At 40.6% G+C, this 20,761-nt stretch overlaps 1 non-coding gene across 1 annotated transcript; it reads right to left on the reverse strand.

Moving 5' to 3' along the window:
• Window positions 1-20,398: 20,398 nt before the first annotated feature.
• LOC122033114 lies at window positions 20,399-20,504 on the reverse strand. Its single transcript, XR_006126374.1, has one exon. It is a non-coding gene; the product is annotated as a small nucleolar RNA R71 (small nucleolar RNA).
• Between the last annotated feature and the right edge of the window lie 257 nt (window positions 20,505-20,761).

Genomic DNA, 20,761 nt, shown 5'->3' on the forward strand with positions numbered 1-20,761 from the left:
GACTTCTACTTTAGGTATATATGTTATAGAAGTCAATCTATCTATTTCTGCATCGTGGGTATTAGATACCGGATGTGCTTCTCACATTTGTACTAATGTGCAGGCCCTGAGAAATAGCAGGGTATTGACGAAGGGTGAGGTGGACCTACGAGTAGGCAATGGAGCACGGGTTGCTATAATTACTGTAGGAACTTACTATCTATCTCTTCCCTCTGGGCTTGTACTAGAATTAGATGAATGTTGTTATGTGCTTGCTGTTACAAAGAACATCATTTCAGTCTCTTGTTTGGAAAAGAAAGACTTTTCTTTTGTAATAAAAAACAAATGTTGTTCTGTTTATTTAAAAGATATGTTCTACTGTAGTGCACCTATGATGAACGAACTCTATATTCTAGACTTAGAGAACCCCATCTATAACATAAATACCAAAACGTTCAAGTCAAATGATATGAACTAAATCTATCTCTGGCATTGTCGCTTAGGTCATATAAATGAGAATCTCTTATCCCATCTCCATAAAGATGGTTTACTGGACTCATTTGATTTTGAATCATATGAGACATGCGAGTCATGCCTACTAGGCAAGATGACCAAGACTCCCTTTAGTGGACACAAAGAACGAGCGGCTGACTTGTTAGGACTTATACATAGTGATGTATGTGGCCCTTTCAATGTCGCTACCAGAGGTGGTTATAGGTACTTCATTACAATTATTGATGACTTCAGTAGATATGGTTATGTGTATCTGATGACACATAAGTCACAATCCTTTGAAAAGTTCAAAGAATTCAAGAATGAAGTACAAAACTAGCTAGGCAAGAGTATTAAGATACTTCGATCAGATCGAGGTGGTGAATATCTTAGCCATAAGTTTCGTGACTATCTAGCCGAGTGTGGGATTCTATCCCAACTCACTCCTCCTGGAACACCACAGTGGAATGTTATATCCGAAAGGAGGAATCTTACCCTATTAGATATAATACGGTCTATGATGAGTCACATAGATCTTCCTATGTCTTTTTGGGGATATGCTCTAGACACAGCAGCCTTCACACTTAACCGTGTTCTATCCAAGGCGGTGATAAAGACACCATATAGGATATGGACTGGGAGAGATGCCCAGTTGTCTTTTATGATGATTTGGGGTTGTGAGGCTTACGTTCGACGTCAAGTCTAGGATAAATTAGGACCAAAATATGATAAGTTCTATTTTATAAGATATCCCAAGGAAACGAAGGGATATTACTTCTACATTCCCAATCAACACAAAGTGTTTGTGGCTAAGACTAGGGTATTTCTAGAAAGGGACTTTGTTTCTAGAAAAACTAGTGGGAGTACGTTCGATCTTGAAGAAGTTCAAGATATGGAGCATAGCACTGAAGCCTTGATGGAAGTTGAACCGGAACCACAAAATATTGTGGATGATGAAATTGTTCCACAAGGAGTTGAGGAACAACAACTAGTTCAAGTAGACCTACCTCTTCGCAGATCTAACAGGATACGTCGTCAGCCTTAGAGATACTCATTTCTCTTATCTGACTATGATGACGTTATGCTCGTTGAGAATGAGCTTACCTCCTATCAGGAAGTTGTGATGAGACCAGATTATGAGAAATGGCTAGAGGACATGAGATCCGAGATGGAATCCATGTACACCAACCAAGTATAGACTTTGGTTGATCCACCTGAAGGTGTCAAACCCATTGGGTTTAAATGGGTCTTTAGAAGAAAGACTGACATGGATGGACTTATTACCTATAAAGGTCGCTTGGTAGCTAAAGGTTTCAAGCAAATTCATGGTATTGACTATGATGAAACCTTTTCTCCAGTAGGGATGTTTAAGTCCATTCGGATCAAGCTTGCTATCGCAGCATACCACGATTATGAGATCTGGCAGATGGATGTCAAAATCACGTTTCTGAATGAAAACTTGCTCGAGGATGTGTATATGACACAACCTCAGGGTTTTGTAGATCCATAGCATACTGGCAGAGTATACAAGCTGCATAAGTCCATTTATGGACTAAAGCAAGCTTCTTGGAGCTGGATTCTTCGATTCGATGATGCGATCAAACAGTTTGGTTTCATCAAGAATGAAGATGAACCCTGTGTCTACAAGAAGGTTGTTGGGAACACAGTTGTCTTCCTTGTATTGTATGTGGATGACATACTACTCATTAGAAATGACATCCCTTTGCTGCAGTCTGTAAAGACTTGGCTAGGGAATTGTTTCTCAATGAAAGACTTAGGTGAAGCACCCTGTATTTTAGGCATAAATATCTATAGAGATAGATCTAAGAGATTGCATGGCCTAAGTCAAAGTACATATATTGACATGGTATAACTATGGTTTGCCATGCAGAATTCCAAGAAAGGATTTCTGCTGATGTCACATGGTGTGAGTCTTTCGAAGACTCAAAGTCCCTCTTTTAGAGAGGAGAGAGACCGCATGGATAAGATCCCTTATGCCTCAGCCAAAGGATCTATCATGTATGTCATGCTATGTACTCATCCTGATATTTCGTATGCTTTGAGCATGACGAGCAGATACCAGTCAGATCCAGGTGAGCGTCACTGGATAGCGGTCAAGAATATTCTTAAGTACCTGAGAAGTACTAAAGACTATTTCTTGATATTTGGAGGCGATGACGAGCTAGTTGTAAAGGGTTATAGTGATGCCAGCTTCCAAACTGAGCAGGATGATTATAGATCGCAGTCTGGGTTCGTGTTTTGCTTGAATGGTGGTGCTGTGAGCAGGAAGATTTTGAAACAGGACAAGTTGTTGATTCTACAACAGAGGCCGAGTATATTGCTGCATCAGAAGCAATAAAGGAGGCAGTTTAGATCCACAAGTTCATTACTAAGCTTGGGGTGGTTCCTAGCATTGACGATCCTATAGAGCTCTATTGTGACAACAATGGAGCAATTGCACAGGCTAAGGAGTCTCGCTCACACCAGCAGACCAAACACATACTATGGTGCTTCCGTCTTATTCAAGAGATCATCGATAGAGGAGATGTGAAGATTTCCAGAGTACCCATAGAGGCTAACGTCGTTGATCCCTTGACCAAGACTTTGGCACAGAGAAAGCATGATAGTGACACTAGGTCATTGGGCCTTAGAGCCTACACTGATTGGCACTAGTGCTAATGGGAGATTATTAGTTAGAGCCCTAGAGCCAATCATATGATGATTATTGTATGGACTCATTGTATTATATTCCTATATACTTATAAAGGCATTCCTTTATGGTTATTATACTTACTTGTATTGGTGCCAAATAACTAAGTATAATAGCGTCCTTTAGCAGAAGGTTCTTATTTATATCAATCGATTGGTTAAATTGATAGTGAGATGATATAGAGAACACTACTCTTAATCATTCCTAGTCAAGTATTAACATTCAGGGACAAAGTTAATGCGATGAGACTAGCATGTAGGTCAACTCGATGACTTGATATCACAAGTCATGGATATAGAGATATCAAGTTGACACATGAGTATGCATTGGAGAATGTATGCTGAATGACCCACCATGAGAAAGTGTCATGGATCGTTATATGAGTGTCATATACTTTCTCATGTAACTATTAGTATGACTATCAGTCCTTGGACCTGAAGTCACCATGGTTCCCTACATAAGGAGTTGCATACTTTGGCTTCGTCAAACGTCACCCGTAACTGGGTGGACTATAAAGGCGATTACTGGGTATGTAACAAATTATGCGGAGGGATGTGAGTGATATAGATGGGATCTATCCCTCCTATATGACGGAAGAGACATCATTATTCTTGATAGAGTGAGACCACTAAATGCATGGTCATGCCCAAATGAGTCAATATGAGATATTGAGCTTATTTGATTAGAGTGAGTCTACTTGGAATTCAAGATATAGATTGACACGGTCTATGCCTCAATTGATCAATCTAGATGTCAAGGATAGAAGGACATTGTCACATGTTGGGAGAGTCACAATTAGTAGTCACAAAGGTGATGTTGGATCTCAACATTCTTGTAACTTGGGTAGTAATGATGTGTTGCAAGATACCGCTCATTACTTATGCTCCTAATGGGTTTAGGAGCATTGCCAACGTTACAAGAACCTATAGGGTCACACACAAAGGGAAATTAGATGGAGAATAGGTTTATATTATGGACTAAGAGGATTAGGTTCATGTGATGAATCAAATTGGATTAAGAGTAATCCAAATTAGACTAATTGAGTTGGACTCAATTTGATTCATGTGTTGAATGAGTCTAATTTAGATTATCACTCATTGAGTCAATTTAATTCGATGGATAGAGATTCATTAAATTAAATTGATTTGAATCAAATGGTTAGATTTGATCAACCATGGGAGATAAGAGGTCAAGTTTGACTTGACTTGAGAGGGAAGATGAAGGATCAAGTTTGACTTGACCAAATGCGACTTCATTGTGACATGGCATGGGGGCAGGCCAATGATGATGTTCCACATCATCATGGCTACATCATTGAGTGCCACCTCATGAGGTAGACCAAGAGTCATGACTCTTGGTATTACATGGAGGTATAAGAGCCTCTAAATGTGGCCGGCCACATTAGTGATGTGTGTTACATTTTGTGTACTCATTCAAGAGGTCATCTTCTTCCTCCTCTCTTCTCTACTCTCCCTCTCATCCTCCATTGCTATGACCAACAAGAGTGCTAGTACACTCTAAGTGGTTTTTCCTCCACCTTTTGTCCGTGTGGATACATATAGAGGGGTGTACACTTGACACCCTACGAGATCCGGCAACTCTTGGACAAGCGAGATAAGTGAAGGGCTTCGCTACAAGGGTAACTCTCTTCTCCTGTAGATCTAAGGTAGATCTAGGGTAGAAACATGTACATGATTTAATTTTAAATATATCTTTGCACGGATCCGTGGCTAGTTTCGGGGTTTTTGCAGCGCAAAAAGTGGTGTTTGCAGCTCGAATTGTTAACAGTACGCACTTCCATAATATCAGAAGTTCTGTTCTTTTATGCAATCAGTATAAAAAGAATAACCTCAAATGGTCCTGCTCAATACACTCAGAGTGTACTAGTATAATTTTATAGTCAAGATAAATTAATACTAAATCACATTACGATCGTTCCAATGGTTTATCCCTATCCATTTTGGTCGTGAGCTACTATTTATAATTTATAAGGAACTGATAACATGATCTTTTATGTGACACCACACACCAAGTTATCTATAATATAAATTAAATGAACAACTATATTTAACATAAATGAAGATATTTGATCAAATGTGATTCTTATTTCAAAATAAATGTTTATACAAAAAGTTAGGCTTTTAGTATACATTCTAACAATTTCAAATCGACACTAAAGAACTACAACATTTCGATAAGAAAATTCAAAGATAGCGCTTCCCGAACTCCTTCTCTATAGTTCAGCAATGGGTGGAGACCTCTGATCTGTTAGGATGTATACTAAAAGCCTAGCTTTTGGTATAAACATTTATCTAGAAATAAGAATCACATTGGTCAAATGTCTACATTTATGATAAATGTAGTTGTTCAATTAATTTATATTGTAGATAACATGGTGTGTGGTGTCACACACAGAGGATTATGTTATCAGTACCTTATAAATTATAAACAATAGCTCACGACCAAGATGGAAATGAACAAACCATTGGAAGGTCGTAGTGTAATTAGATATTAGTTTATCTTAACTGTATAATTACACTAGTACACTTAGAGTGTATTGAGTAGGATCATTAGAGGTCGTTTCTTTTATACTGACTTTATAAAGAAACAAAGACATCAGTTATTATGGAAGTGTGTGCTCTTAATCCTAATATAATAACAAGCACATATATTTGATATTTATTTCTTTAATTTATCAATGGGTGAGATTTAGTTCGATAAATCAATAAGCCCGATAAGTTGGGAAATGATATCAATTATAGTGAGTGTTGTTGATTATAGAAGGAAATTGTGTCCTAGTGATCTAGGTTGATAATGTCCCCAAGAGGAGCTCATAAGGATTGTCATGTTAAACCCTGCAGGTGAACTTAGTCCGACATAACGATAAGGTTGAGTGGTACTACTCTTGGACTAAGATATTAATTAAGTGAGTTGTCAGTAACTCATTTAATTAGTGGACATTCGACATCTTAAACACAGGGAGACTAACACACTCATAATAAGGAGCCTAAAATGTAATTTGGGATTGGTGTGGTAGTTCAATAATAGTGCTTTAGTGGAATGAATTATTATTGATGAAATTAAGTTGTGTGTTCGGGGTGAACACGGGAAGCTTAATTTCATCGGGAGACCAAAGCTAATTTCTCCTCTCGGTCCCTATTGTAGCCTCTTGTATATAGAGATTTATAGCCACCACATACCCACCTTCTTACCCATCCAATGGGGCCGGCCAAGCTAGCTTGGAACCCAAGCTAGGGCCGGCCAAGACCAAGTAGATGAGCCAAGTTGGTGGCCGGCCAAAGCTTGGGTCCCAAGCTTAGGTGGCCGACCACTAAAATATTAAAAAGGATTTTTATTAAAATTATTTCTTATGTGGATATCATGGTTTTAAAAGAGAGTTTAAAATTAAAAATTTCTTTTTATAGCTTTCTACAAAAGATTAAGAGAAGAGATTAATCTCTTTCTTTATTTGTAGATTAAAATGATGGTTTTAATTTTTGGTAAAAACTTTCCTTATTTGTAAATCATCTACATGTTTAAAAGAGAGTTTAAAATTTGAAATCTTTCCTTATTTGTTGATTAAAAGATGAATTTTAAATTTTAAGAAAACTTTCCTTTTTAACCATGTTCATGATTTAAAAGAGAGTTTAAAAATTAAATATTCTCTTTTATAAGTTTCTACAAAAGATTAAGAAAAGATTTGATATCTTTCCTTATTTGTAGATTAAAAGAGATTTTAATTTTTAGAGATAACTTTCTTTTTATCCACATGTTTAAAAGAAATATTTTAATTTATAAAATTTCCTTTTTATTAACCAATCATGAAGGGATTAAAAATATTGGAGAAATTTTTTATAAATTTCCAGAAACAAATTAGGATGTTTTAATTCTTGTTAAAACTTTCCTTGATTTGGGGCTTGAGGTGGCCGGCTATTGTTATTAAGAAAAGAAAATTATTTTTAATTAAATAATTTTTCTTTTTCATGGCAAAAGAATTAAGGAAATTTTTTATTAAATTTCCTTATTTGCCAAGACCAAGGATTATAAAAGAGGGGGTAGAGGTGCCTTCATGGCTAACATCTTTATTCTATTTTCTCTCTCTTTTCTCCTTGGGTGTGGTCGGCCCTTCTTTTTCCTCTCCTCTCCTTTGTGTGGCCGAAACCTTCTCTTGGTGGAGATAGCTTTGGTGGCCAGATCTAAGAAGGAGAAGAAGGAGAGAAAAGAAGCCTCTTTTCTAGCATCCCTTGGAGCATTGGTGGTGATTGAATCTCTTCATCCTTGGAGGTGTTCTTGTTGTGGCCGAACCCTGCAAGGAGGAGAAGAAGGTGCTTTGGTGGTTTCTCATCTCAGAAGATCATTGCCCACACAACGTTCGAGGTTAGAAGAGGAATACGGTAGAAGACTTAGAGGTTTTTGCTTGCAAAAGAAAAGGTACACTAGTATTTAATTTACGCATCATACTAGTTTTATTTCTTTGTAAAAATACCAAATACAAGAGGCATGCGATTCTAGTTTTTTGAATTAGTTTTCGATGTGTATTCTTTTATTTTTCTTTTCCTTGTGATTCGATTGTTCCTTTTGGTTAACCTAGAGTTATTTAAGCAAATTAAATATTAGCTTTCCTTAAAATGCTTTGTCTAGGCGGTGGTGGTTGCTCCCATATCCAAGAAGGCCATGTGCCTCGCCATGCAATCCTGGAAGCTAATTTTAGAAATTAATATTTAATGAAATTAATAATATAGGTAGATTTGGATCAAACGTGTTAAGTTCCGCAGGAGATCCAAGTCTAAACCTAAAAGAACAAATAAGTAGGATCAAACGTGTAAAGTTCCGCAGGCAATCCAATTTTAATTTAAAAGAACACATGGTAGCTAGGAAAAAGTTCAGACCTTTGTACAAAAATTTTTGTACAGTGGAACCGTTAGGTTTCTCGAGTAGCAACCAACATGATCCTCATTCGTCGCGTCATTTCATTCAATCCGGAGCCTTACCTGTCGCTAACTTCCCGCATTAGATCAGATCCCATTCTCTCGCTCTACTCCTTCGCACTGCCTGTCTTCGCTGAACGATAGACCTAGCTAGGGATGAGATTCATTGTTCGATTGAGTCCCTCACTCACCTCGCTACCTAAAAGAAAAAACAAAACCAATAGAACTCTTCTTTGATTGCTTCAACTGATCAGAGAGAGATCGATATAGATAGTAGGCACTGAGTGAGCTCTTAAGCATGGGAAGTGGTGGCATTAGATCCAGAAGCCCTTACCTTGAACCAACAAGTTTCCACCATGTGGAGGGCAAAGAAACTAGACTCACTCCTCAGGGCTTCAGTCAATATGAGATGAGGCGGGAGAAGATCAAGCATGGGCAATATGAGATGAGGCGGGAGAAGATCAAGCAAGAAGGAAACGCGAGGGACGGCAAAGGACGGGTGCGATGATCAATCTAAGGTAAGATGATTGATCGGCCAGTCATTTCCGTAAGTGATCAGTAGTGAGTGAAAGGTCTCAGGCGTAGTGGGGAAGGTGCCAGAGATCAAAGAGGAGACTCAGAGGTTCAATTTCCATAGTAGCTAGGTACTCCTCCCCTCTGGTATAGGGGTAGAAGGAGGGCAGAGTTTCTTCATTTCGCACCCTTAGTTTCTTCAGGACGCGACCTCGACTTGACGGTTCAAGAGATCGACTTGAAGGTGAATGAGATCGACCTTCAAGGTGCTGTGAGGGCTGCGAGAGATCCTTTGATTGCATAGATCATCAGACAGAAGCGGTGGAGACTAGAGGGCGTAGCCCCGGGGTAGACCAGAAGCCTTGCCCGAGAACCATCTCTAGCCGAATCCAAAGCACGAGCTCTCTCGCTCTATTACCCATGAAGCGGAGGAGACGGCAAGTGCGTAGGAGAGGCTTCGTCAATGGCACCGTCACTAAGATCAGTCCCGTAACTATTCTATTCTCAGTCCTCTGATCTTAGAGTAGCGAGCGAACTTTTTCCAAATTCAAGTCAGTCAGATTAAAATACTTCTCAGGAAGACTCAAGTCAGAGTCTGAAAGCAATCATAATTCAGATCCACGGTGAAAGGCTTCTGCCGTGTTCCGCGTTGCTGCACTTGACGGGTTCGAACTCCTCCCCTCTGGTCTAGGTACTCTAGGCTAAGCAAAGCAGCTCAGCTCGGGACCGCCCCTGCTAGTGAGAATGGAGGGCTTAGAGTTAGGGGAGCCCGAACCATGCCACGAAGACCGAACCATTCCTAGAAGTCTCACTATGGCTATCAGACCGAACCATTCCTATGCCCGGCATGCGCTGTCCACTTTGACCTCCCCACTAAAGCAAGGGAAGCAATCTTATATCATCTAGTTGAGCTCGCTCGTTCGTCACCCTTATATCATCTAGTTGAGCTCGCTCGTTCCAGAAAGCAGTATTTTATTGCGTGAATGGCTATTCAAAACTACGAAGGATCTGCCCGTGGGAATTTGAAAGGCTCCCTCTCCCTGCTCGCGGCTTATCTCCCGCCTCCGCAACTACTCGGAGAATCTTAGCCAGGAATCCGCCCTCTTCCCCACCAGCCCAGTTCGGGGATTCTACTCCCGCCTCCAGGAACGGCTATCCGTCCTCACCCCACTTAGGCGAACGGCTTCCTTCCCACCTGCTATTCGACCGACCATCCATTGGCCCGCTCCACTCCGATAGTGCTCGCCTCCACTTTCCCTAACTAAAGACACTCTCTTCTCGGGCTTTCCACTTCAATGGTAGATTCGGACCAAAGGCTTCCTCTTCTTGCTTTCATGCGTTGATTCCCCCTTCCGATGCCCTCTTTATATATAGTAGCATGTAGGAGAGTCAAAGAGTTCGACTTGATGCTACTTGTGCTCTACCGACATGGGGAGAGCCTTACATGGCAAGATATGAGTTCTGGGTCCAGGTCAGCTTAAGTAGAGAAGTCATTCATTCCCTGCGACTGCCCTCCTATTGCACGTGTCCACTCTCTCCTTCTTCTCCGAATTCACGAGCAGTATCTCATAGTTAAGGGTCTGAGCCACGCATCCGATGCCGGCGATGGACTCATTCAAGCATTCAAAAGAGATCATTCGACACTCTAGCTCTCTTGTGGACAGCCAGATCTAGAAGAGAGGCAGGATCCATTTGCGATCCCATAATAACCCTCGATGGTTCACGAGTCTTTCATCATTGATATCTTCCTATGCCAGGCCTCATCTTTCAGAGCCTTTCCGAAGTAGACTTCTGAGAGAGAGAATGATTTGAAGAGTCGAGCCCCAACCTTGCCCAGAAATTATAGCAAGAGCGAGTGAGGGCAAATCTTTCTTTCTTAATAACCGCTAATTCACACTCTTCCACTACTAGGGAAGGAAATTCATAGCTAGACAGACTACCAAAGCTTGAGGGCAAGGAAGAGGTCAATTCTTCCACAGGGCCCTTTCTAAAAGTAGGAACGCAAGGTAACGATACACTAATTCACAGTCTCTCACGAAGCAGAGCCAGGAGAAGAAGGAGGATAAGTTACTATAGTATACTCTGTCGTAGTCAATCATTCTGTCCCTGCCCAACAGACTCAAATCTCCATTCTTTCTTTCCCGAACTCCGCAGGGATGAGTGAAAGTAGATGTTGGAGCCCAGTCAATTCCCAATATATGTCAAGGTCTCAGGCAAACTCACTTTCATGGTAAGATGTTGGTCAAGCGCGTCGTTTCACTCACCCCTCCGCTTCCCCATCTCCCTTTGCCTCATTGTCGTTCGCTCCTATGTGCTGCCTAGGCCTACGAAAGAAAGGGCATCCTGTGGTGACAGGGGACCAAGAGGACGGACTTGCAAATGGGCCTACTTACTATTCATTGAGAAGGGGGGTACCGGTGCCATGTGATTCCCAAGAGGACTAGGCAGGGGAGAGGACCGAAGACCACTAACTCACAATGGTTCAGAGTCCATTCCACTGCTCCCAAGTCCTACTTACTAGATGGATATGCACTGCCTAGTACTGGGCCGGAAGGGATGAGTAGCCGGAGAGGGCTTCCACCTACGCCTGATGATGGTATGAGTCCTTCCTCCCAACAACACGAATGCTTCACTCGTCCAAGGAGTCTTCTCAAATCCGGGGACAAGGAGCGAGTGGAATTGAACCCGGCTACTTTCACTTTGACCACTCATGCGAATACAATACAGAAGTAGGTCCTAAGCTCTACTTTCACTTATCTTTATTTATCGTGGTCGCTCTCCCTCGGATTGGCACGCCTGACTCTCTCACTGTGAAGCACGGGCCAGCTGCGGAAGGGAAAGGAAGATAGGCCAAGGGGAAGTGGCCCTCCTCGGGTGCGAACCCAACTTCTGAAAGGATTTGAGCCGCGCTCTTACGTCAGCTCTGACTTGCTTGTGTGGTATTCATGAGAATGAATATAGCTGAAGCGGAAGCGCTCAAAGTATCCATCATACGAAGCTTATGGCGGAGCCCTTCTTTCTCTGTAGCCGTCCAAAGCTGGTCTGGTTTAATTCGAGATGGAGGACCACTTATTTTATTAAGAAAGAATAAAGAAAAGCTTCCTTATCACTACAGAGCCATTCACTCCTTGCATTGCAAGATTACATCATCTACTTGATAGCATGGTAGAAAGTCATCTAGTGAACGGTAGAGTAGTACCGAAGGAGCGAGCTGACTAATCTTCTTCTTCAATCCGATCTCTTTTCTGATGATCTGATAGAGGCTGCACCATTGGACAGAGCACACGCATGATCATCTACTGGTCTAGAGGCCTCCTATCCACTCCGTGGTGTTCTCCCTTCCCATTTTGCTATGGGTACTCTCCTTTTCCCAGAGCATGAGCCTTCTAGTTAGAGGAGCTCGGAGTCGCGGGCCTGAATTTCCTTCCAAGTCTGGAGGAGGGCCAGAGTCTGCCTAACTCACACTTTGACTCTTGGGGCTTTCTCACCAATTGCTTGTCCTCTCCTCTCACCCTGGTTCTACTTTGTCCCGCTATTATTCTCTATATAGCCTCTCCCTGGTTGCCCTCCTATCAAAGCAAGTCGTGGCAGCCTTCCCGGACGGATTCCCATCCCACGTGCGCTTAAGTAGAAGGCTTTGATCCAGTCAAAATTCGCACTTTGAGTTCGGTGCCGCGTCACGGGTCTGTCCTTTCTGACTATAGAGAATATAATGAATGAGTGTGAGCTGGGAATCTTTCTCTCTCTTCCCGCTTGACCATCCGCCAGACATTCTTTCCATATCCAATCCGCGAGACATTCTTTAAGAGCCAGCGACAAAGAAAGAGTAAGTGCGAATCTTTGTTCATTGGTGCGCTCTTTGTCCAATGATTGAGTCTAAGTGCCACCACTAAGAAAGATGCGATATGTGGTTTCAGAAAGAAAGAGAGAGATGAGTGCGTGCCAGCCACAAAGAAAAAGATGAAGAGAAGAGTAGGTAGTAGGAAAAAGATGAAGAGTACAGCCACAAAGATCAAGATCAAGAGTAGGTCTTCAAGATCAAGATGAGTAGGTGTTCAAGAATCAGAGTAGGTCTTCAAAAGAATCAGATGAAGAGTACGTGCCAGCGGATAGAGTAGCGAGCAGGGTGGGGGGACATAAGCAATGGTTTCAAGGGAAATAAAGTGCGTCCATAGAGGAGCGAGTGGAGCGAACGAATAATAGCAACAAGCAATAATAGATTAATAGGAGCGACTAAAGAGACCCGAATCGAATAGCACCCGATCGTAGGAGTGATCCGAGGTAGAGATGGATAGACCAAGCAATAGCTGTCTGCGCTGTCCAAACAGTCTATGGTATGAGTGCAACGATGAGCGAGGAGTTTTGATCGCCTGATACCAACAAGAGTTGAATGTTGATTTCATCTCCCCCGCTAGACCGGAGCGAAGTCATAAAGAAGACTGAGCGCATCTAAAAGGCCTAAGTCAGACTCTCTCGTGCAATTCCTAATAAGAAATTCTTAGATAGGGTATCTCGCCCCTTCAAGTAAAGAGAGGGACCCGGGACAGTAAAGGGGGAGCTACTCAAGAAGATCCCTTCATCGAGTACCCTTTCTCAACTGACCTAGCTGGGGACCTGGTACCCAGAATCCCTATCCTCTTGTCGATCTAGCAGATCAGGCCCTATCCATGAGTCAAATCTTGAGCTTCCTCCCTTCCTATATCGAGCACTAATCATCCACTTTCGTATGCCACTGCTCTCCTTCTGTGGTGAGGTCCCCGATCAAGTGATGGTGCAACTGGCTTTGGTAATCGGCAGCGAAGAGTCCTTATTTGAGAATTTGGATCAAGGGAAGGTTAATCATGTTGGTTGCTACTGGGAATATCATACCGGTTCCCCTGTACAAAAATTTTGTACAAGTCCTGAACCATTCCTAACAACCTATTGTCTTCTTTAGAAATTAAATTTGGAATCGCAAATGGAACTTAACATTATTGATTCCAAATTCAACTTATCTGTTCTTAGTGATTTAGACTTAGATCGTAAACGATGCTTAACATTATTAATCCAAATCTACCTATGTTACAAATTAAATTAAATATTAATTTCAGAGATTGGCTTCTAGGTTAAACATGGTGAGGCACTAGGCCTTCTTGGGTATGGGAGCATCCACCACATTCTCGACAAAGCCTCTCAACGAAATTCAATATTTAATTTCCTTATAGTAACCTTAGGTTTAACCAAAAAGAACAATCGAATCACAAGATCAAAAAAAATAAAAGAAATACAATTTTGAATCACAAATCCGAAAATCTAGAATCACTAGCCTCTTGTGTTTGGTATTTCAAAATCCATACAAAGAAAACTAGTATGATGCGGAATAGAATTACTAGTTATACATTTCTTTGTAAACAACAACCTCTTGATCTTCTATCATATTCCTCTTCTTATCTCGGACGTTGCGTGGGCAACGATCTACCGAGATGAGAACCACCAAGACACCTTCCTTCTTGCAAGTTTTGCCCACCAACCTTCAAACTCCAAGGGATGCTAGAACAAAGCCTCCTTTCTCTCCTTCTTCTCCTAGCAAGAACCGACCACCATAAGAACTTCAAGAGAGGGATGCACTGGTCACTAAAGAAGAAGAGAAAAGGAAGACTATAGGGCAGGTCTCACCAAGGAAGAGAAGGGAGAAACAATAGAAGATATGTTGTGAGGTGAGACACCTCTACCCTCTCTTTTATATTCCTTGGTCTTGGCAAATAAAGAAATTTAATTATTATTAAAATTCTCTTATTTTCCTTGTCATTATTTAATAAGGAAAATTTAACTAAAAATTCCTTTTAACCCTTCTCATGGCCGACCCCTACAAGTGCTCCAAATAAGGCAAGTTTTAAACACAAAATTAAAACTTCCTTATTTATTCACGGAAATTTTAAAAATAAAATTTCTCTTTAAAAATTCCCTTCATGGTTGGTTATAAAAGGAAACTTTTATAAATTAAAATATCTCTATTAAAACATGTGGATGATTACCAAAAGAAAAGTTTTTACAATATTAAAATATTCCTTTCAATCTACAAATAAGGAAAGATATCAAATCTTTTCTCTTAAGCTAGAAACTATAAAAGGAAAGATTTAATTTTAAAACTCTCTTTTAAAATCATGAGGATAGTTACATAAAAGGAAAGTTTTCTAAAAAATTAAAATCTTCCTTTTAACTACAAATAAGGAAAGATATCAAATCTTTCTCTTAATCCTTTTTAGAAAACTATAAAAGGAATGATTTAAATTTTAAACTCTCTTTTAAAACCTTGGCTTTCACATAAGAAAAGATTTTTAAAAAATAAAATCCTTTTATTTTATATGGTGGGCCACACCAAGCTTGGGCTCTAAACTATGGCCGACCACCCTACTTAGCTCAAGCCTTTGGCTTGGCCGGCCCAAGCTTGGGCTCCAAGCTTGCTTGGCCGGCCACCTAAGGGTGGGTAGGAAGTGGATATTTGGTGGATATAATTCTCTATAAATAAGAGGCTGCGATAGGGACCGAGAGGAGGAATTGGTTTTGGTCTCCCAATGAAATTAAGCTTCCCATGTTCGCCCCGAACACCCAACTTAATTTCATCAATAATAATTCATACCACTAAAGAATTATTATTGAACTACCGCACCAATCCCAAATTATATTTTGGGCTCCTTCTTATCATGAGTGTGTTAATCTCCTTGTGTTTAAGATGTCGAATACCCATTAATTAAATGAGTTAATGACAACTCACTTTAATTAATATCTTAGTCCAAGAGTAGTACCACTCAACCTTATTGTCATGTCGGACTAAGTCCACCTGCATGGTTTACATGACAATCCTTATGAGCTCCTCTTGGGGACATTATTAACCTAGATTACTAGGACACAATTTCCTTCTATAATCAACAACAGACACTATAAATAATATCATTTTCCAACTTATCAGGCCTCTTGATTTATCGAACTAAATCTCACCCATTGATAAGTCAAAGAAATAAATAATAGATATATGTGCTTGTTATTATATCAGGATTAAGAGCACACACTTCCACAATAACAAAGGTCTTGTTCTTTTATTCAGTCAGTATAAAAAAAACTTACCTTAAATGGTCCTGCTCAATACACTCAGAGTGTACTAGTGTAATTTTATAGTTAAGATAAACTAATATCAAATTACACTACGACTATTCCAATGGTTTGTTCCTTTCCATCTTAGTTGTGAGCTACTGTTTATAATTTATAAGGAATTGATATCATGATCTTCTGTGTGTGATACCACACACCATGTTATCTGCAATATAAATTAATTGAACAACTACACTTAGCATAAATGTAGACATTTGACCAATGTGATTCTTTATTTCAAAATAATTGTTTACAAGAAGCTAGACTTTTAGTATACACTCTAACAATCTCCCACATATACTAAAATACAATGCTGTCATAATCGCTGCCACACATCTGATTCCCATTCCTTCAACATGTCGATCGAAAGCTTTCGTTGGGAGGGCCTTAGTGAAAGGATCTGCCAGGTTATCTGCTGATGCAATCTTAGCGACAACAACTGCTCCTCGTTTTACGATGTCTCGTATCAGGTGGTACTTGCACTCTATATGTTTACTTGCCTTATGGGCTCATGGTTCCTTCGAGTTTACTACTGCATCGCTATAATGTCAATAAATTGTGATGATTTTGGGTAAACCAGGAATCACATATAAGTTCATTAGGAAGTTCCTAAGCCATACAACTTCTTTGGTTGGCTCAGAGGCTGCCACATACTCAGCTTCCATGGTTGAGTCTGAAATGCATTTCTGCTTAACACTCCTCCATGCAATGGCTCCACCACCTAAAGTAAACACATAGCTTGATGTAGACTTACTATTGTCCCTATTTGATTGGAAGTCAGAATCTGTGTAACCCATAGGGAGAAAATCATCTGCTTGGTAAACCAACATATAATCTCTAGTCCTTCTAAGGTACTTTAATATATGCTTTACAGCAGTCCAATGTCCTTGTCTAGGGTTACTATGATATCTGCTAACCATGCCCATGGCAAAACAGATATCTGGTCTTGTGCACAACATAGCATACATTAGGCTTCCTACAGCTGAAGTATAAGGAACTACCTTCATGTCCTCTATCTCCTTTGATGTCTTCGGAGACATCTCTTTAGATAAAGCTACTCCATGCCTAAAAGGTAGAAAACCTTTCATGGAGTCTTGCATGCTAAAACGAGCAAAAATTGTATCGATATATGAAGCTTTGGACAAGCACAACATCCTTTTCTTTCCATCCCTTATTACTTTGATCCCAAGAATATGTGTGCATTCTCCTAAGTCCTTCATATCGAATTGCTTGGATAACCATATCCTTACTTCCGACAACACTTTAATATTGTTTCCAACTAACAAAATGTCATCTATGTATAGTACAAGGAATACCACCACGTTTCCATCACACTTCTTGTATACACAAGACTCATTCAGACACTGAATAAATCCATATGACTAGATTACTTCATTAAACCGGATGTTCCAAGACCTTGAAGCTTGCTTCAGTCTATAAATAGACCGATTTAGCTTGCACACTAGATGTTTTTTGCCTTTTTCAATGAACCTCTCTGGATTCTTCATATGGATGTTTTCTTCAACACTTCTGTTAAGGAAAGTTATCTTGACATCCATTTGCCAAACCTCATAATCCATATGAGCAGTAATAGATAAGAGTATCTAGATAGACTTAACGATTGCAACTGGCGAAAAGATTTCCTCATAATCGAATCTCTCTTTCTGAGTATACCCCTTGGCAACAAGCCTTGCTTTGAAGGTTTCCACCTTCTTGTCTGTTCCTCTTTTTCTTTTGTAGATCCATTTACATCCAATAGCTTTTACACTATTTGATGGTTCTACAAGCTCCTAGACTTTATTAGAATACATAGATTATATTTTAGAGTTCATCGCTCTTTGCTGCATCTTTATCTTGGAGTGCTTCATCATATGTCTGGGGATCAGGTTCATGCTTACCAGGTGATGTGCGTAAATAGTATGATCTTTTATGTATGTTTTGATGCACATTCACTTGCTTTATACGTATATATTCCTTGCATGATCGCCTCTTTTAGCATGTATTCACCATATATACTCTTTTGTTCGGATATCTGCTCTTTGTTTGATTTTGTGTTGATAGGGATAACTATTGGAGCGTAATTGGTGATTATCGACGCACCAGGACAAAGCAGAGAGCACGGTCGTGCAACCTTGCACGGTCGTGTGGCCAATCCAGAGAGGAATCAGAGCATGGTCGTGCAACCCTGCACGGCCGTGCCTCACCACCAGCAGCCAAGCAAGGTATGGCCGTGCAACCATGCACGGCCGTGCCCCCATGATAGTGAACAAGCAGCACACGGTCGTGCCAACATTCCAGTGGAGAGAAAGGTCACAGCCGTGTGAATCCACACGGTCGTGTGACCTCGGCAGAAACGAAGAAGGCCACGACCGTGCAACCTCGCACGGTCATGTGACTCAACCCGAGAGGAAGCCGTGTGAGGCCGTGTGGATTCCACACGGCTGTGCGACGAAGAACGCGGGTCGTGCCACACCAAAACAGAGCTGTGCTGAATTCTTGGCAGATTGCAGACCAATCGTAATTTGGCCATAACTTTGTGTTCCGTTGGAGTTTCGGGCTATTATTTATATTGAAACATAGCTGACTTCAAGATCTACAACTTTTCTTCAGATCCAACAGAGAGAAAGAATTTTTTTCCCGTGCTAAATAGCACGGCCGTGCCTCCTAACCGCGGGTTCAACTGGACCTCCGCCCAGACCGCAGACCAAACTTCGAACCGCCATAACGTTCAGATCGGTTAGAGCCAGGGCACGATCCAAGTATCAGATTGAAGATAATTTCAAGAGCTACAACTTTGGTTCAGGGGAGATCACAAGAAAACTTAGTTTAATGGGTGAAAAATACAGTTTACTAGACGCCCCGTAATCCTGGTTTTCTTGGGCGGCTTGGAGGAGGTATAAAAGGGTCAAGAACCCTATTCTTTGATTATCTTGGCTTCGGGGACTTCGTACCTTTCCTTGGGAAAGGGTTTTCTCCTTCGAGGGAAACCCTAGAGCTTCTTCCACCACCGTCCCTCGACGTTCCGTCCATCTCCAGAGCAAGGGGGCATCTCCAAGACATCGGAAACCTCGGCAAGCATCGCTTCTTCCCTTCCTTCTCATATCAAGGGTTGTAAGTATGTTCTTCTTTATGTTTTGGGGTTGTTCTTTCCCCACAATGGAGTAGATATCCTCTTCTAGGATTAGGAAGTATTTGTAATACGATGGAGATGTAGAACTATGTTGATTCGCCTTATTTCTATTCAATGAATTGTTTATGCCTTGTTCATACTTGATGAAGTTGTGTGTGTGACGTAGTTATGTTTCTTGCACGCTTTGTTAATTGATGTGGAGGATTGTTGATCACGCAAGGGGATGCCCTAGAGCGCATTGACCAAGGTACCCTCGTGACAAGGGTAACCCTTTCCGGACGTCTAAGACGTTCCCTTAAAAGGAGAAACAATCCCATAGGAATTGCTGCTCTCATAGAGAGAGTGATCTAGATCGTATACCCGAGCGGCCGTAGTGACAAGGGTAACCCGTTCATGGACGTGTAGGATATTCTCTTGAAGGGAGAGGCAATTCCTCCATAAGGAGGTAGGTAACTCTTATCCTTATTGTTATTTACTTGATGTGTATCCCAGTGATCTACCGAGGCGCCCTCATGACAGGGGGCTTAACCATTACAGGATTTCACAGGGATCGTCTCTATTCGATACTCAGGGATATTGACCAATCTAACTTCCTTCAAGAGCATGGACATAGAGGGCAGAAACTAAGCAATCTATGTAGTATCTCCTAGTATTACAATGAAACCGAAATTCTAGAATCCATCTCCCGAAGCTCATTCCATCCAAGATCAGCTCGTTCTCTTTCTCTCATCCTTTTCTTTCCCTTTTCAATCACCCTCGTTAGTTTGCAAATGCCAAAGCCATCTTTCGACCGTCTAGATAACTTACCATGCGAATCAACAGTCCCTGTGGATTCGATATTTTTATTACTGACGATGAAACCATACACTTGCGGTTGAATAACAAGTTTTTGGCGCCATTGTCAAGGACTGTTCGCATTAACATTAGTAGATTAGCAATTTAGTTCATCTAGACTTGTGAATAGTTTTTGTTTTTCTATTTTCATAATTCAAAAAAAAAAGAAAAATAAAGCTTTGCATTTATTTCTTGTTATTAGTTAAAGGTTCAGTTTTTCTTTTTCTTTATTTTTGCATTCTATTTCTTGTCTTTAATTCTTCATTTTTGTTTTTTCTCATAATTTTTTTTAGATATCCATGAGCACTAAGATGTCAAGTAGGGCCTTAAGAGGTTTCTCTGCACCCATTTCTGCAAGATTTTTATCTCCTTTTGTGCAGCCTCACATTGAAGCAGAAAGTTTCCAACTAGACCCAGCATTAATTTCCATGATATAAGATCACAAATTTGGAGGAGAAGGGTCAGAAAGTCCTTATCTGCACCTTGAGACATTTCTAGAGCTTTGTGATAAAGTGAATTGTGAAGGAGTATCAGCAGATGCAGTTCGGTTGATGACATTTCCTTTTAGTATCAAGGATAAAGTAAGGACTTGGTTATATTCTCTCAATCCTCAAAGCATCACAAGTTGGGGACAATTAGAGCACCAATTTCTGAATCATTTTTTTCCTCCAAGCAGAACAATCTACCTGAGGAGTTGCATCATAAATTTTGCTCAGGCACATGGAGAATCAATATTTGATGCATGGGACAGATTCAAGAGTTTACAAAGACAGTGCCCTCATCATGGTTTAGAGAAATGGCTGATTCTAAACATATTCTATAGGGGGATTTCCTTTTCAAATAAGTGCTTGTTAGATTCATCAGTTGGAGGTTCTTTTATGGACAAGACTATAGAAGAAGCTTATACATTGATTGATCAAGTGGCATTGAACCTCCATGGATGGTCGAGCAAAAGTTGGATGGAATCTTCCTCAGAAATTCAAGAAGTACAAGCCATATATACAAGAGAGTATGTCAAACAAAATGCAATTCAACCATCCAAGAATG

Source organism: Zingiber officinale, chromosome 11A, assembly GCF_018446385.1.
Source record: "Zingiber officinale cultivar Zhangliang chromosome 11A, Zo_v1.1, whole genome shotgun sequence".
Lineage (NCBI taxonomy): Eukaryota > Viridiplantae > Streptophyta > Magnoliopsida > Zingiberales > Zingiberaceae > Zingiber > Zingiber officinale.